The sequence below is a fragment of the Pongo abelii genome, chromosome 6, assembly GCF_028885655.2.
Source record: "Pongo abelii isolate AG06213 chromosome 6, NHGRI_mPonAbe1-v2.0_pri, whole genome shotgun sequence".
Taxonomy (NCBI): Eukaryota; Metazoa; Chordata; class Mammalia; order Primates; family Hominidae; genus Pongo; species Pongo abelii.
Window position 1 is genome coordinate 138,064,610 of NC_071991.2, and position 6,027 is coordinate 138,070,636.

Genomic DNA, 6,027 nt, shown 5'->3' on the forward strand with positions numbered 1-6,027 from the left:
ATGCTGTACATTGTTTTGCTGTTGTTACCCCCCTTAACTATGCTAGAAGAAGCACCTATAGAAGGATGTCCTCACTGTACACATACTACCTGGTCAGGGAACAGGATAACTAAAACTCTATTGTGCCATACTTATTGTGAGTGTACAAGGACTCGCTTAGGAACTTGTATTTATAATCAGACCTCCTACTCAATTTGTGACCCAGGAAATAACCAACCTTATGTATGTTATGACACCAAGTTTTCACCTGGTAAATGGTTTGAAATCCATGCAGGGTCAAAGGACGATTCCCTCTTAAACCAAACCAAGGTCCCTCCCTTTTACCTAGGGCTTATTTCTCTATATTTTGATGCTTGTCAGGTAGCATACCTAGACTCACTCATCTGTCGTAACCTACCTTTAAAAAGATACTATAAAAATGACTATAAATATGTATGCATGTCACCTTGTCCCCCTGGACCCCAGAAAAAGATTGTCGGTATTGCATATCATGGCGCCCTAGCACACAACAAAGGCCAATTATGCTTACCGAAATGATGGTAAAACCAGATTGTAAAACAAAAACCTGTGATCCTATAAATTTCACCATTCTAAGGGCAAACCTACCCATGTAGACTGCAGGTTATCCAACACATGTCTACATACACACATACCCAGCAACCTACCTATATGTTATCAAAAAGGAAACCCGGACCCGTCCGGCCCAGCAACAATTCTGAGTCTTTAAATCATTCTATAAGCATGTAGACCAAAAGTTACCAGAGCCTCCTCCTTTAACCAAAAACCTGTTTGCTCAGCTGGCTGAAAACATTGCTGGCAGCCTAGGCGTTTCCTCATGTTATGTTTGTGGAGGAACTAACATGGGAGACCAATGGCCTTAGGAAGCAAAAAAGTTAACGCCACAAAATAATTTTACTCTGACCCCGAACTGACACCCATAAGTTCAAGCATCTGGCTCCTAAAAACTTCTATCATAGAAAGATACTCTGTCGCTCACTGGGGAAAGGCTTTTACAGACCCAGTAGGAGAACTAAACTGCTTAGGACAGCAATATTATAATGAAACTCTACGGAAAACTTTGGAGACGTACAGAAACAGTCAGATTACGTCTACAAAGTGCCAGTATCAGGCGGCGGCCTCGAAGCCAAAGTGATGTTTGGATGTGAAGTGGAATAATAGTTGGCGGGCTAGGCAGACAGTGAGGAAAGTTGATCCAATAATGACGTGGAGGCCGTGGAATCCTGTGGCTACGAAGAATGTTGAGCCGTAGATGCCGTCAGAGATGGTGAAAGGAGCTTCAATATATTCTGAAGTCTGGAGGAGAGTGAAGTAGATGCCTAGTATGTGGCGGGGCAAAGATAACTCCAAATCACCTCATCCAAATCCATTCTCCCATTTCTCTTCTCCAAACCATACCTAGTATCGGCATAAAGCTCCAAATACCTAGCAAGCACCCTCTGGTCTCTACTGGATCTGCGGGCCATGGGCCTACCGACAGTTGCCAGCCAAATGGACAGGGGCTTGTGTACATGGAACAATTAGGCCATCTTTCTTCTTACTCCCGCTGCAACAAGAAAAAACTTTAGGATGTCTATAATAAAATTTTAAACAAAACACAAAAGAAATATAGACATAAAAAAGACATAAAAATAGAAAATTAAAAAGACACAGATTGGCTCCCTGAAAGAATAATTCAATACTGTGGGCCAGCTAGGCACAAGATGGGTCGTGGGGATACCGTACCCCAATTTACATGCTTAACCGCATCATAAGGTTGCAGGCAGTACTTAAAATCATCACTAATGAAACAGCAAATGCATTGGATTTACTGCCCAGCAAGCCACAAAAATAAAAAATGCCATCTACCAAAATAGATTAGTTTTAAACTACCTCCTAGCCCAGGAAGGAGAAGTATGTAAAAAGTTTAATCTAACTAATTACTGCCTAAAAATTAATAACAATGGGAAAGCTATTATGACAATAACTGCAAAAACAAAAAAAATTCACCCATGTTCCAGTCCAAACTTGGAAGGCGTGGACTTCTAATTCCCTCTTTGGAGGCTGGTTTTCCATCTTCAGTGGATTCAAAACCTTAATAGGAGTAGTTCTAGCCATACTAGGACTTTGTTTAATACTCCCTTGCCTCTTAGCCCTCCTTATTAAAAGCATCCAATCAACTATGAAAGCAACTGTAACTAGGCAAACTACCACTCAGCTAATGGCTCTGTGCATATCAGCCTGTGCCTGAAAAAGAAGACCTGCTTTTTCATTAAAAATCAAATAATAGGGATGCTTTCTATTAAAATCTTCTTTATAAAAAAGCATCAAGGGGGAGAAACTGAGGCAGAAATTTAAGGAAAAATAAATACTGCATTTATTCACGCCAAGAAAAGTAAGGGTTAAGTGAGAAACACAAGCAGGTTGTGGTGACCTAGCCTGCAAAAATGAGCTCCAGACACCCCGAGCAAGGTTAAAAGAAAAAAAAATTCCTTTAGTGTCTCTCCTGTACTGAACTATTAGTTATGACTATGTTTGCCAATGCTTATATTTAGTAAAATTTATAAGTTCCTGTTTCTCTTTCAACGTAGCTGGAAGGCCACTAGCTATACAAGGCCACAAGTTACGCCAAGTCAATAGTTATGCCATAAATTACATGACTTGTAATTTATGTAATTACCGCCTTTGTTTTGCTCTTGTATACTAGCCTATATAAGCTAAACTCTGTCTTTGTTTGGGGCTCAGGTTTTTAAATATGAATCCACTGAGCCAGTGCGCACCTTAAAATAAATATCCTCCTATATTCACCCATACTTGTCTTTCTAGTCCTCTGCGCCCCCCAACAATATAAATGACAATATTTGCTACCATTTGTTGAATCATGGTGCTAAGCACATCACAGACAGCTGGCTTACTCCTTAGCACAGTCTCCAGTGGTTACAGATGGGGAACAGAGGCTCAGAGAGGTTAAGTAACTAGGAATTGAGGCCAGACCTATTTAGCTCCGTAATTTGCCATTCTTAACTACTGTTAAATGTACTAATTCCCAGAATCATAAATGCACATCTGGAGGACTTGTAGAGATTTTTTTTTTTTTTTGAGATGGAGTTTCGCTCTTGTTACCCAGGCTGGAGTGCAATGGCGTGATCTCAGCTCACTGCAACTTCTGCCTCCTGGGTTCAAGCAATTCTCCTGCCTCAGCCTCCTGAGTAGCTGGGATTACAGGAATACGTCACCACGCCCGGCTAATTTTGTATTTTTAGTAGAGAAAGGGTTTCTCCATGTTGGTCAGGCTGGTCCCGAACTCCCGACCTCAGGTAATCCGCCTGCCTCGGCCTCGCAAAGTGCTGGGATTACACGTGAGCCACCGCGCCAGGCCTGAGCCACCACGCCCAGCCCCTGAGCCACCTCGCCCAGCCTGAGCCACCACACCCAGCCTGAGCCGCTGAGCCCAGCCTAGAGCTTTTAGTTGAATTTGGATAGCTTTCATTAAATTACCCCCCAACGTTTTGCTTAAGGAGAAACAAAGGTCCAGAAAGACGTACCTGGGATCATATTGTTTGTTGTTGTTGTTGTTGTTTTTGTGCTTTGAAGAGAGTGGTACTAGAATCATATTGTTACCTCCTAATTAGGGGGCTAGAACCTAGAGCCCCTGGTTTCAAATTAAGTCCTCAATTAGCCCTTTGGCGAATCAGAGACACACATCTGATTCTATACATCTTTTTTTTTTCTCCTAGATAAAGTGGGTAAATAAATCAGGAGGAAGTTAGGGAAGGGGGCAATTAATGGCTGGTGCTATTGCAAACTAGTGGTGGTAGGTTTGACTTCTGGGTAGTGGATTGTTAGTTATCAAGGCAAGAGGAGCCATTGGTCACCCCCACGCCTTTCCTGTCTGTAGCCTAGGTCCCACAGTTTGGGAACCTCCTTAAGGGATGGCTGTCACACTTCCAGCAGTGGGAACCGGGGGTGTAGGCCTGTCCTTGCTTCTCTCTCCTTAGTGCCCCTTCCACTTATGATGCCCACAGACCCACCCTTGGGCAGATTTCTGTGGAAGCCTCTCACTCACTTGGGGATAAAGCCTGTCTATATGTAGAGGTGACTGTGGTCCCTCAAGGCAGGCAGCTGCAAAAATCTCAAAGGACAGAGAAGATGGTTGTAGAAGCAGTACCATGGGACCCTTCAATGGCTCTGTGGGCTGATTTCCAAGCTCCACCCCTCTCCCCTTGGTCACAGGGCCACCTGACCTCCCTTTGGTTCTTTGAGGTTATACAACATCCCCACCCCCCAAACCTCACACCAAACTCCTTCCTATGTTTAGGGCTTTCTTTGGCCCCCTCCTCTAAGGCCTTCTCTGGCCTTCCCTTCCTCTCCAGGGTAGCCACATGCTATGTGTGCCCCTGGTAATCTTTTTTTTTTCATGGCTTTTTTTTTTTTTTGACAGAGTCTCCCTCTGTTGCCCAGGCTGGAGTGCAGTGGTGCGATCCTGGCTCACTGCAACCTCCGCCTCCTGGGTTCAAGCCATTCTCCTGCCTCAGCCTCCTGAGTAAGCTGGGACTACAGGCGTGCAACACCACACCCAGCTAATTTTTGTATTTTTAGTAGAGATGGGATTTTATCACGTTGGCCAGGCTGGTCTCGAATGCCTGACCTCAAGTGATCCCCCTGCCTCGGCCTCCCAAAGTGCTGGGATTACAGGTGTGAGCCACCGTGCCCGGTCATTTCTTGCATGGCTTTGCCACACTTTGAAATTGCACATTTTGATTTCTTATCAAGGGTATTTTTTTTTTAAAAAATTGAAATTGCACATTTATATGTTCCCATGTTATATGTTCCCTCATTACATATTCAGCCAGTAAGGGCAGGATATTTGTATCCGCTTTCCCAGGGTCCAGCACATTACCTAGCTTGATCAGTACATATTATTGAGGCTCAAGAAATATGAGATTGGGCTCAAGAAATATTTATTGGGCTCAATGAGTATTATTGAATGAATGAATATGGCCTTTCTGGAGCCTTACCCCAAGGTCCAACACAATTGCCGAATTAATGCAGCCGAGGACACAGCATCCAATTCCTACCCCTGCAGCCCAGTTCCCCCATCCAACACCACCCCCCCCACTCAACCCCCGCTGAAAAGCGGACCTGTGTTCAGAACCTGCCTTCATACTTTTCAGCCATGCTCTTTGGAATAATGAAAGATACGAAGAAGTCAGTGGGAAGATAGACATGGGGAGGGGGACATAGAGGGTGCCTTTGCGTTTTGCTACCCAGGACCCAGGACTCAAGGGCAGGGTGGTCTTGGCCTGGGGTCGCCGTGCTTTTTAAGGGGCGGGTCCGGGGACCCTGGCTGCCCAGGCCTCTGCCACCGACCCTCTGCTCCCTGCGACCCTCACCGCGCAGCACCCAGCCATCTGCCCCCACCGGCCACACTGTAACAGCCCAGCGGGTTCACCTTGCGCACTGCCTAGACAGAGCCGATTTATCAAGACAGGGACATTGCAATAGAGAAGGAGTAATTCACACAGATCAGGCTGCGCGGGAGACTGGAGTTTTATTATTACTCCCCGAGCAGAGTTTTTAAGGACAACTTGGTCCGTGGGGGAAGGCCAGTGAGTCGAGAGTGCTGATTGGTTGGGTCGGAGATGAAATCTTAGGGAACTGAAGCTGTCCTCTTGTGCTGAGTTAGTTCCCGAGTGGGGGCCTAAGATCAGATGACCTGGTTTATTGATCTGGTAGGTGTCAGTTGATCCATCAAGTGCAGGGTCTGCAAAATATCTTGAGCACTGATCTTATTAGCAGTTTAGGGAGGGTCAGAATATTGTAGCCTTGCTGCCTGACTCCTAAACCATACTTTCTAATCTTTTGGTTAATTTGTCAGTCCTACAAAGACAGCCTATTCCCCAGGCAAGAAGGAGGTTTGTTTTAAGAAAGGGCTGTTATCGTCTTTGTTTTAAACTATAAAGTATAAACTAAGTTCCTTCCAAAGTTAGTTCAGCCAACGCCCAGGAATGAACAAGGACAGCTTGGAGG